The sequence below is a fragment of the Tursiops truncatus genome, chromosome 17, assembly GCF_011762595.2.
Source record: "Tursiops truncatus isolate mTurTru1 chromosome 17, mTurTru1.mat.Y, whole genome shotgun sequence".
Lineage (NCBI taxonomy): Eukaryota > Metazoa > Chordata > Mammalia > Artiodactyla > Delphinidae > Tursiops > Tursiops truncatus.
The window spans coordinates 57089022-57102864 of NC_047050.1; positions in this window are offsets into that span (position 1 = coordinate 57089022).

Consider the following 13843-nt stretch of genomic DNA (forward strand, 5'->3'; position numbering starts at 1 on the left):
CCTTGATGATGATGAAAAGCAATTCTTGTCACTCCTGGATGCCTCTCTGCTCTTCTTACCCACACCGTGACTGCAGCCAGGGGAAAATGTCACATTTGCACTTCACAAGGAGATAAGCATGGCTCAGACCTTTCATGTGTTAGACTTTTGGAAGCAGCCTGGCCGATCGCCTGCCGAGGCGGTCGCTGCAGGCTGCGAGCAGTGTAATGTGTCGTTAGCAGTGCAGCCTCCGGAGTCTGGCGATGGCGTTGGAATCCTGGCTCCTTCACTGCCTCACTATGTTATTATCGCTGAAGTTCAGTTTGCTTCTGTGTAAAGTAATATTATAATAATCACACCTACCCACCCCAGGGACTTGCCGTGAGGATCTAATGGATTAATGTATGTTAAGTGTTTAGAATGCTCTCAAGTAGTGTTTAATATTCTGACAGCCCCCCTAACAAACATTTTGCTCATCCTTCTTGTCTGCTGGAAGCACCCAATTCCAGGAGAGATTGAGAATGACAGCTTCACTTTTCTCAGCCCTTCTGGGAGCTCAGAATGGCCATAGAATCCAGTTTTGTCCACTAAGACATAAGGGAAGTTTGCTGGGGTTTTTCTGAGAAACATTTTCTTTTCCTACAAAAGGAGAAAGAGGAGGTAAGCTCTCTTCTTTCTTGCTTAGGAACACTGTCACGTGAGGTGGTAAAGCTTGCACCTGCTGCAGACACCCTGTGACCAAGGTAGGAGATACACGGACACTTTGAGGATGGGAAGACAGAGAGGTGAAGAGAAGTAATGTCGCTGATGGCAACACTGAGCTCGTGAGCCAACCCTGAGACTGCCTACCTATGGCTAGTCTTGTTCTCTAAGGAACAACAGTAATAAAACTCAATTGTTTAAGCCACTTTTATTTAAGTATTTAGTTCCATGCACCCAACGAAGCATCACTAACTCACACGCTTGAACCCCGACAACCTCCTGGGATGAAGGTTCAGGATGATGCATTGTCTGATTGTAACTGTGGATATTAGAAACGATAGGCAAAGGACTCCAGAAAGATCATTTTGTCACTTAGGACCCATCTAACGCAATAGGAGACCAATCAAAGCATATTGGAGGGAAATGTATCTGAGAGAAAGCCCCTGTTGAACCCTGTGGAGACTCTGGAATTCTGCAGTAAAGGTTCTGAGTATTAAAAACATTTCCAGGGCTTCCCTGGTGGCGCAGTGATTGAGAGTCCGCCTGCTGATGCAGGGGACGCGGGTTCGTGCCCCGGTCCGGGAAGATCCCACGTGCCGCGGAGCGGCTGGGCCCGTGAGCCATGGCTGCTGAGCCTGCGCGTCCGGAGCCTGTGCTCCGCAATGGGAGAGGCCACAACAGTGAGAGACCCGCGTACCGCAAAAAAAAAAAAAACCCCAAACAAAAAAACATTTCCACATGATCACACTTGTTAAGAGAAAGACAACACGTCCAAAATGGAGTCACTTATGCTAAGCCCCACACCACCAAACTGAGATTTAACTTGATTACAGTTTTGGCTCTCCCAGAAATGGAATTTTAAACCAGTCAACCAGTAATCACGTGATCAGCACTCGTCAGGTAATCTGCCTGATAGACCCCTGCCATCCCCTAAAAGAAAGTGACAGTGCAATAACCCACCCACTTTTTTTGGGCCTAGTATAGCTTCCTTGTGCCTACTTCCTTCTGGCTATAAAAGTCTTCCATTTTGTACACCACCTCAGAACCCTTTTCTATCTGCAAGGTTGGATGCTGCCTGCTTTGAATCGATTTTTGCTCAAACAAACTTAACACTTTTAATATACCTTGGTTTATCTTTTAACACACTCCATCAAGGATATCCAAATGCCTATGGAACCTGCTACGTATCTGATTCTGTCACAGAAGCCATTTTATTTTTCAGCAACTGAAAGAAATCGGGATGAAATAATTTCCTAAAGTGTTTCAGGAGTGAACTGGCAGTAAAATACAATGACGTGTTCATCAGCTTTTAAATTTTTGTATCAGGGACGTTTAGGGAACTGTCAAAAAACAGCCTAAAATCAAGGCTGTACAAAAAATTGCTTCTGAATTGGTATGAAGGATGCTTGTCTCTCTAAACTTCTACAGGATTCAGTTAGGAATTGTCAAGCAAAGAAATTTCTCAAGATTCCTAGGTGAGACTGTCAGGTTACTGAGAGCACGACCAATGTCCTCTCAGTCTACTATGACTCGATGGTCTACTGTTTACCCCCAGCCCTACAGCTTACCCAGTGCTTTACAGTTTACAATATACCAGGTGCTGTCATAGGCAATAGCTCACTAAACCCACAGTAACCCTCTGGGGTAGGTGATGCTTATGGCTGTTGAAATTTGAGGGGCAGCAAGAAATCTTGCCTGCCTGACTTTGGGAATATCACCCTCATCCTGCTTCCCCAAAACATCACTCTCCCTAAGTGGCTGGTGTTTCCTCCAGGAGGAAGTGCAGTTTAGGAAGTCAGAAAACCCAGCTGTGGGTGTCAGCTCTGAGCTGAACTTGCTGTGTGATATCTGGTGAGTCTCTGGGCTTCAATTTTCTCATTTATAAAGTGAGGGACTGAACTCAAAACGATCTTTAAGACTCTTTGGGTTAAGCATTATTGTCTCCAACTAATGCTTTTGGAATCACCCTTTGAAACAATGCTGTCATCACTTCTTTAGTATGAATTATTTTAGGTTGTGATATGAAAACACTGACCTTTAGAGCAGTGGTCCCCAACATTTTTGGCACCAGGGACTGATTTCGTGGAAGACAATTTTTCCACGGATGGGGGTGGGGGTGGGGTGATGGTTCAGGCAGTAATGCCAGCGATGCGGAGCGGTGGGGAGTGGCAGATGAAGCTTCGCTTGCTCCCCTGTCACTCACCTCCTGCTGTGCGGCCCAGTTCCTAACAGGCCGTGGACCCGTACCGGTCTGCGGCCTGGAGGTTGGGGACCCCTGCTTTAGACTGTCTAGAGTGAATAATTAAACAACGGAAGGGAATGGAAAAAGAAAAAAAATACTAAATTTAAATACTTTGTACCTCATAATTTTGCCTTAAGTTCAATTAGCAGCGTGAATCTAACAGTCCAAACATTCTTTGTTTCTCTCTTTCTCCCTCTCTCTGCCCCCTCTCCCCACACTTCCTCCTTCCCTTTTTTTCTTCCCTTTTTTATTCAGCTTTATTGTTGTGCCTCCTGGGTGTCAGGCACTATTCTAGGAATGTGTTGAGCATCAACTTTGAAATGAACATCTTGCAATGAACATGAAAGATGGGGTTCTAGTTCTCACGGTGTTTATGCCCTGGATGGGAGGAGGGGCAGATAAGTCAATAAGATACTCTAGTATAATGTGATCAATGCTGTAGTGGGGGGAAATTCAGAGTGCTAAGGGGGCAAACGGGAGGCACACAAACGACAAAATCAACATCCATTCATGATAAAAACTCTCATCAAAGGGGGTATAGAGGGAACATATCTCAACATAATAAAGGCCATTTATGACAAACCCACAGCTTACATCATACTCAATGGTGAAAAGCTGAAAGATTTTTCTCTAAAATCAGGAAAAAGACAAGAATGCCCACTCTTGCCACTTCTATTTAACACAGTATTGGAAGTCCTAGACACAGCAATCAGATAAGAAAAAGAAATGAAAGCCATCCAAGTTGGAAGGGAACAAGTAAAACTGTCACTATTTGCAGCTGATGTGATACTATATCAAGAAAGCCCCCTAAACTCTCCACCAAAAAACTGTCAAAACTAATATATGAATTCAGTAGAGTTGCAGGATACAGGATTAATGTGCAGAAATCTGTTGCTTTTCTATGCACTAATAATGAACTATCATAAAGAGAAGCAAGTAATAAATCCCATTTAATATCACATCAAAAAGAATAAAATATCTAGGAATAAAATTAACCAAGGAGGTGAAAGTCCTATACTCTGAAAACAATAAAACACTCATGAAGGAAACTGAAGATGATACAAAGAAATGGAAAGATATCTCATGTTCATGGATTGGAAGAATTAATATTGTTAAAATGTCCATACTACCCAAAGCAATCTACAGATTAAATGCAATCCTTATCAAAATACCTATGACTTTTTCACATAAATAGAACAAACAACTCTAAAATTTATATGGAACCACAAAAGACCCTGAATAGCCAAAGCAATCTTGAGAAAGAAAACAAAGCTGGAGGTATCATGTCCCGACTTCAGACTATACTACAAAGCTATAGTAATCAAATCAGTATGGCACTGGCAAAAAACAGACACACAGGTCAATGGAACAGAAATAAACTCACACACTTATGGTCAATTAACCTATGACAAAGGAGGCAAGAATACACAATGGAGAAAAGATATTCTTCTCTATAAGTGGTGCTGGGAAAACTGGACAGTTATATGTAAAAGAGTGAAATTTGAACATTTTCTCAAACTGAATACAAAAAGAAACTCAAAATGGTTATTAAAGGCCTAAACGTAAGACCAGAAACAATAACACAGGCAGAAAACTCTTTGACATAAATTGTAGCAGTATTTTTTTGGATCTGTCTCCCAAGGCAAAGGAAACAAAAGCAAAAATAAACAAATGCGGCTTAATTAAACTTAAAACCGTTTGCACTGCAAAGGACACCATCAACAAAATGAAACGGCAGCCTACTGAATGAGAGAAAATATTTGCAATAATGGGTTAATATTCGAAATATATAATTAGCTATACAACTCAATATCAAAAAAATAAACAACTTGATTAAAAAACGGGCAGAAGACCTGAAGAGACAGTTTTCCAAGAAGATACACAGATAGCCAACAGGCACATGAAAAGATGGCATACTGCTAACCATCAGAGAAATGAAAATCAAAACCACAATGATATAACACCTCACACATGTCAGAATGGCTATCATCGAAAAGACCAGAAATAGGAACTGTGGGTGAAGATGTGGAGAAAAAGGGACCCTCCTACGCTTTTGGTGGGAATGTAAATTGGTGTAGCCACTATGGAAAACAATATGGAGGCATACATAGTGGCAGTCTCATTTTCCATTCCTACCAGTAATACAGTAATTCAGTTTCATCATGCCCTCACCAATTTGGGTATTGTCACTATTTTTTATTTTAGCCATTCTGATAGGTATGTAGTGATATCTCACTGCAGTTCTAATTTGCATTTCCCTTGTGGCTAGTGATGTTGAACATCTTCCATGCATTTATTTTCATGTGTATGTTCTTCAGAGAAATGTATGTTCATATCTTTGCCCATTTTCTAATTGGATTATTTGCTTTCTTCTTAAAAAAAAAAACCTGTTGAGCTTGGAGGGCTGTTTATATGTTCTACATACAATCTTTGTCCTATATGTAATTTGCAAATGTTTTCTCCAAGTCTACTGCTAATCTTTTCATCTTCATTGGGTCTTTTACAGAGGAAGTTTTTAATCTTGATATAAACCAATTTATCATTTTTTTCTTTTGTGAATCTTACTCTTAGTGTCATCTCTAAAAACTCTTCACCCAGACTTGGACAATACTTTTTAATTTTTCCTTCTTGGTATTAAAATTTAAAAATAAATGTAGGTGATCAAATATGCTTATCTTTTCATTTATGGTTTGTGTGTTCCACTGGAAGGCCTCTCTACCCCAAAATTATAAAATTATTTGCATGTATTATTCTAGACACAAGTCTATTCTTACTAACTTGTCATTTTTTTAACATCTTTATTGGAGTATAATTGCTTTACAATGGTTTGTTAGTTTCTGCTTTATAACAAAGTGAATCAGTTATACATATACATATATCCCCATATCCCCTCCTTCTTGCGTCTCCCTCCCACCCTCCCTATCCCACCCCTCTAGGTGGTCAAAAAGCACCGAGTTGATCTCCCTGTGCTATGTGGCTGCTTCCCACTAGCTATCTATTTTACATTTGGTAGTGTATATATGTCCATGCCACTCTCTCACTTTGTCACAGCTTACCCTTCCCCCCCACCATATCCTCAAATCCATCTCTAGTAGGTCTGTGTCTTTATTCCTGTCTTGCCCCTAGGTTCTTCATGACCTTTTTAATTTTTTTTCTTAGATTTGATATATATATGTGTTAGCATACGGTATTTGTTTTTCTCTTTCTGACTTACTTCACTCTGTATGACAGACTCTAGGTCCATCCTCCTCAGTACAAATGACTCAATTTTGTTTCTTTTTATGGCTGAGTAATATTCCATTGTATATATGTGCCACATCTTCTTTATCCATTCATCTGTCGATGGACACTTAGGTTGCTTCCATGTCCTGGCTATTGTAAATAGTGCTGCAATGAACATTGTGGTACATGACTCTTTTTGAATTATGGTTTTCTCAGGGTATATGCCCAGTAGTGGGATTGCTGGGTCGTATGGTAGTTCTATTTTTAGTTTTTTAAGGACCCTCCATACTGTTCTCCATAGTGGCTGTATTGATTTACATCCCCACCAACAGTGCAAGAGGGTTCCCTTTTCTCCACACCCTCTCCAGCATTATTGTTTGTAGATTTTTTGATGATGGCCATTCTGACTGGTGTGAGATGATACCTCATTGTAGTTTTGATTTGCATTTCTCTAATGATTAATGATGTTGAGCATTCTTCCATGTGTCTGTTGGTAATCTGTATATCTTCTTTGGAGAAATGTCTATTTAGGTCTTCTGCCCATTTTTGGATTGGGCTGTTTGTTTTCTTTGATATTGAGCTATGTGAGCTGCTTGTAAATTTGGCATAGAGGGAACTTTTCTCAACAAAATAAAGGTCATATATGACAAACCCACAGCCAACATCATCCTCAATGGTGAAAAACTGAAACCATTTCCACTAAGATGAGAAAAAAGACAAGGTTGCCCACTCTCACCACCATTATTCAACATAGTTTTGGAAGTCTTACCACAGCAATCAGAGAAGAAAAAGGAATCCAAATAGGAAAAGAAGAAGTAAAGCTGTCACTGTTTGCAGATGACATGATACTATACATAGAGAATCCTAAAGATGCTACCAGAAAACTACTAGAGCTAATCAATGAATTTGGTAAAGTAGCAGGATACAAAATTAATGCACAGAAATCTCTAGCATTCCTATACACTAATGATGAAAAATCTGAAAGTGAAATTAAGAAAACACTCCCATTTACCACTGCAACAAAAAGAATAAACTATCTAGGAATAAACCTACCTAAGGAGACAAAAGACCTGTATACAGAAAATTATAAGACACTGAAGAAACAAATTAAAGATGATTCAAATAGATGGAGAGATATACCATGTTCTTGGATTGGAAGAATCAACATTGTGAAAATGACTCTACTACCCAAAGCAATCTACAGATTCAATGCAATCCCTATCAAACTACCAATGGCATTTTTCACAGAACTAGAACAAAAAATTTCACAATTTGTATGGAAATGCAAAAGACCCCGAATAGCAAAAGCAGTCTTGAGAAAGAAAAATGGAGCTGGAGGAATCAGGCTCCCTGACTTCAGACTATACTACAAAGCTACAGTAATCAAGATAGTATGGTACTGGCACAAAAACAGAAGTATAGATCAATGGAACAGGATAGAAAGCCCAGAGATAAACCCATGCACATATGGTCACCTTATCTTTGATAAAGGAGGCAAGAATATACAGTGGAGAAAAGACAGCCTCTTCAATAAATGGTGCTGGGAAAACTGGACAGCTACATGTAAAACAATGAAATTAGAACACTCCCTAACACCATACACAAAAATAAACTCAAAATGGATTAAAGACCTAAATGTAAGGCCAGACACTATCAAACTCTTAGAGGAAAACATAGGCAGAACACTCTATGACATAAATCACAGCAAGATCCTTTTTGACCCACCTCATAGAGAAATGGAAATAAAAACAAACAAGTGGGACCTAATGAAACTTAAAAGCTTTTGCACAGCAAAGGAAACCATAAACAAGATGAAAAGACAACTCTCAGAATGGGAGAAAATATTTGCAAATGAAGCAACTGACAAAGGATTAATCTCCAAAATTTACTAACTTGTTTTTAAATTATAGAAATAACACATATACATTAAAAAGTTCAAAATGTAGAAAGGTAAACTTTGAAGAAAAAGTTGCCTTTACTTCTGCCTGTTTTATTTCCTGAGGTAGACACTGTCAATTATTTCTTGTGTATCTTTCTAGAATTTCTCTCAGCACACACAATCACACACACACACACACACATACACACACTTACACACACAACTTTTTTTTTTAAACCAAAGGGGATCATAATGTATGTATTATTTTGTGACAATGTTTCCCACTTGATATATCTCTCTATAGCAGTACATAAAGATCATTCTCATTATTTTTAACAGCTGCAGGGACAAACCATAGTTTATAGAACTTTTCTCCTAATAATAAACAATAAGGTTACTTACAGGAGTTTTATTTGCTATGTGAAATAATGCTGTAATAAATTTTCCTGTACATATTATTGTACAGGTAATTATAAAAACTACATTCCTGGATATGGGGTTCTTAAATTACAGAGTATGTGCTTTTATAGTTTTGATACTATTGGCAAATTGTCCTTTAAAAATGGAGCATCAGAATATACTCTTGCTAACAATATATGGAAATGCCAGTTTCCCAATATCCTCACCTACTCTGGAATTACAACAATTTTTAATTCTCTGACTATTTGAGAAGTAAGAAATGCTCTCGTTTTTCTGAATTCTATTTATTTATTCTCAATTTTTTTGGCTGCATCAGGTCTTAGTTGTGGCACCCAGGATCTTTCACTGAGTTAGGCGGGCTTCTCTCTAGTCGTGGCACGTAAGCTCAATAGATGTGGCACGTGGGCCTAGTTACCCCATGGTCAGTGGGATCTTAGTTCCCTGACTGGGGATCGAACCCTGTCCCCTGCATTGGAAGGCGAATTCTTTACCACTGGACCACCAGGGAAGTCCCTTTTTTTTCCCTGAATTCTAAATACATTTAAGAGACGGTGAGTTTGTGTGTGTGTGTGTGTGTGTGTGTGTGTGTGTGTGTGTGTGTGTGTGTCTCAGTATAAGATTGTTAAGAAACACAGCTTTACATTTCACCCTGTAAAATTCAAATTCTTTGGAATATGTGCTGACTAAGGTTTTATAAAATAAAAGAAAGGATGTGCTTCTAAAGCCAACTGAGGTGAATTTTACGCTCTATAGAGTCAGCAACTTTCTACTTTGCTGTGCTAATGGAGAGGATGGGATTCATCAGAGGTGTCATTACTAGGAAATATCCCACCCACCACATAACTTTAGAAGTCTTGACTATCACCCAGTAGTTTTCAAGTGAGGGAAGATTTGTCTGTAAACAGAGAAATATCTAATAAATAGTTTCATCTTAGCTTTTTTTTATGGTTTAGTCATCCATTCATCCATCCACTCATTTATTTATTTAACTATTTATTTACCACCTAATTGGCATTGGCCTAGGGCGCTGGAGATATAAGGATTGTGTCCATTGACCCACAGTCTGATGTGTGGGTGGAGAGAGAACAGGGTAAACAGGTCTACACAGATGTCCACTAAGAGCCTCCAAAGACTCCTGCACAGGGAGTCAGGCGAAGACAGAGCAGGATATGCTTAAATCCCATAGTGATCAGCAGACGAGTAGATAGAAAGGGCAATCCTACCTATTGGAGATTTTGGAAGCTGGATGGAAAACTTAACTAAAATTCAAATTAAGACCCTGATCAAAACACTTAATTTCCATTGATGATCTGCAGGAGGAATCAATAACGAAGTCAGAAGATAGACCTAAAAACAAACACAATTACTAGCTCATCTGGCAATACCCCAGCCAAGAAATCTGCATGACAAACAATGACCACCTTCTTGGCTATCAGCAAATAAGTGCAAGCCTAGGGGAAGGGCAGGGCAGGCACACAGGGGGGTTCATAAATAAATAGATGGTATAAAGTGTATTTTTACTACAACTTATAAGGATGGTCTTTCCAAATGAGTATTTTCTATTTTCAAAAAACTGGTTATGATAAAGAAAAAATGTAGACCTGAGAAAAATCAAAGTGTTTTACTTGATATTCCTCTTACCACCTTTCATTTTCTAAGGAGAGAACATAAATAAAGCGATATGTCACGCAGTCTTTTACAGGTCTGTATTATCACTGTTTAGTCTTTATATATTAAAACACATCTCTAAGTAAAGGACACAGTATTATACCCCACTGACATTGACATAGGAGAAAAATTCATTTTTAGGGTGAGAAATAGGATAAGTATTGCCTAAGTCTGAGAATCCAATTTCTATTCATGTCATGGAATAGAACTTCTTCTATAGAGTATTTTTCTGAAAGGCTTTTTAATATGAGGAGATGGATCTGTTAAGAACAGATGATTTTAATAAACATTTTCTAGACTGGACTTAGGGAAGTTGAACTCCACACCCTTGAAGTCTCTGTACTCCTCTTTCAAGTCTTGAATTCCAGCATGAATTTCCATCAGCTGTTTAATTAGCATCTGATCCAGGCACCTAATCACCATCTGCCAAAAAGAAAATATCTATTGCCTGTGAGCTAGGTGAAGTCTGATCTAATACTTTTATTTACTTATTTTTAATTTTTTATTTTTTGGTGGATGATCTCTTTCTCTTCACTCTTCAACTGAGATATCTGCATTTGGTACTTTACTAGTTGGGATAGAGGTCCATGTTTTCAGACTTATACCCCAGGATGACATGCCTCACCAGTGGGATTTCCTGGTCCCACATCTTACCCAACCAGGTCCCTGCTCTGCTCACTCTTCCTCTGACAAACTCATCTATGTACATGTGATAAAGGGTGATCTTGATGGGCAACAGATTGAAGGGGCAATCTGGAGGCAATATCGTAATGCAGAGGAGTTTAGTGTAAGCTTCACTTTGAATGTTGTTACACTGTACTACACAGTCAGCTGACATGGTTAAATGCTATGAAGCTCAAGTCTTCATTCTTCCTTCCACATACTGCCCTGTCTTCCAGGCCCATCTTGCATGGGTAGCGCCGTTCCCTCTCACCACATCCAGCCTCTTGCAGTATGCAACACGAATTCTCTTGCTTTAGGGCCTTGCTCCCAGTTCTTCTCTCTTTGGGAGCAGTGCTTTGGCCCCATACATATAGTTACCTCCCATTCATCTTCTAAAACTTGGCTGAAGAGTCACTGCTCTAGGAAATGTGCTAGAATTTTTGCCTTTCTAATCCATGAAGTCCTTTTTAGACGATGTTCCTCTGTGTTTCCTTAGCATCTTATGCATGCTTCTTTCAGAACACTTGTCAAAGACCATGTCTGTAATTTTGTTCATCCAGCACAAAGAAAGCTGGAATTAAAAGTAATCATTCATATTATTTGTAGTTGTTATTGTTATAGTACTATAATCCCCAGCCTCTAATGAAGCCACTGGTATATGCTTGGAAGTTGATAAATATTTGTAGAACGACTGGATTAACTCAGGCTTGCGTTAGGAACTATACTTTCCTTCTCTGTAGCTTCTTCTAGATTATCGCGGAGAAAAGTGATCCCCATCTTCCTAATGCCTGTAATACTTTCTCCCATTCATACAGACTTTTCACTCTGTGCCCCGATTTATGCAAAGTCTCCATATATAACATATAAACTCCTTGAGGGCAGTAATGCTATTCTATGAAACTATGGCCCCTACAGAACCTAACACAAGTCACTGAATGAAGTAGATATTCAAAAAAATATTTTTTCCCCCTAAGGCATAAAGCTTTACTAGAGATAGAGTGTCGTGTCATAATGACAAAAGGTACATTTCGTATGACAGAAATAATTTTAAATTTTCATGCAAATTTTGACACCGCCTCAGAATGTTTAAGCAAAAGTTAGCAGAAAAAATAGATAAATGCAATATCATACAGTGATAGTTTAACAAATCTTTCTATATTCGATAGACCAAGAATATAAAAAGTCAGCAAGAATATAGAAGGGATTTAATTACATAATTAAAAAATTAGCAAGCATAATTAAGATCTAAGATATATATGTAGTAGAACAATGCACCCCCAACCGGAGAATACACTCTTTTTTTTTAACATCTTTATTGGAGTATAATTGTTTTACAATGTTGTGTTAGTTTCTGCTTTATAACAAAGTGAATCAGCTATACATATACATATATCCCCATATCTCCTGACTCTTGCGTCTCCCTCCCACCCTCCCTATCCCACCCCTCTAGGTGGTCACAAAGCACCGAGCTGATCTCCCTGTGCTGTGCGGCTGCTTCCCACTAGCTATCTATTTTACATTTGGTAGTGTATATACGTCCATGCCACTCTCTCACTTCGTCGCAACTTACCCTTCCCCCTCCCCGTGTCCTCAAGTACATTCTCTATGTCTGCGTCTTTATTCCTGTCCTGCCCCTGGTTCTTCAGAACCATTCAAAAAATAATTTTGAATGCATAAAAAATAGATAATAAGCAGGATCACATTTGTTGATTTCTGAAAATTATAGCATATTTTTGCTGAATTAAACGTGGAGGAGGGGATGAATAGAGATATTCTGGTAACTCTGAATGTGCTGCGCAATTACAGCTCCTCAAGAAAGACCATTGGGTAATGCTAAAATGTTTGCTGAAGCACAATGGTAAATTTTTTGACAGTGTTCTTTAGTGCTAGAAACAAAATAAGAAATGATGTTAGGCTTCTATTTACAGATCTATTGCCAGCACAACTGATAATGAAAGAACTCCAAAGCTATACTGGATAAAATTAGAAAAGATTACTTGATTGATTAGTGATGTCTGCCATGAGGATGAGGAGTGCATGCCCATATATTTACCATCTCAGGACTGTGCCATCTACCCTGTCATTCAATTGGATACTAGCAAGGATCGAAAACTAATTTCCAATTCCTGAGGTTGAAACCATGGTATTTAAGTTTTTATTCTGTTGGGTTCTGTCATAAGATATACTATATAGTAGTTTGGGTGTTATAAAACACTAAGTAAAAGATTTTGGATTTGTTTTTATTTGCCCTTTCATGTTTGTTCCTAAAATCTAGGTTTTGGAAACACTTGTTGCCCCTGTAAGGAGGTGGAACCTAATATCTACCATTCCCCTTGAGTTTGGCTTCCAAAGAATAGTGTATGGAAAGGGGGGAAAAAAAAAAGATATATATATAAATATATATATATATATATATATATATATATATATATATATATATAATTCTACAGTGGAGGAAACTGGCAAACACTCCCTAACCAAGTAATCAAGGTGAACATCCCCAATGATAAACCATGTTGATACCATGTACTCTCTCTTATGATGATAAGGGCACTTGACCTCTGTGGTATTACTCCCCAAATCTTGTAACTCCAAGTTGAATTACGAAAAAGCACCAGCCAACCCCAAATTAAGAAGCATTGCACAAAATATCTGACCAGTACTTCCCCAAACTGTCAAAATCATGCAAAAACAAGGAAAGACTGAGAAACTGTCAGAGCCAAGGGCTGTCTAAGCTGATATGATGTCTAGATGCAATGTGGTATCCTAGAACAGAAAAAGAACGTTAGTGGAAAACCACTGAAATCAAGTAAGTCTGAAGTTTAGTTAATAGCAATGTACCAGTGTTGTTTTCTTGGTTTTGACAAATGTTATCATGATAATGGAAGATGTTAATATTAGGGGAAACTAAGTGAGTGGTACACAGGAAGTCCTTATTATCTTTGCAGCTTTTTTGTACATCTCTAATTATTCTAAAATGAAGAGTTTATTTAACCAACCAACTACACAAAATGTGTTAGTGAGGTATGTGTATTCTTGTTTGGGGTGTGTGTGTCTATGTTTGTGGG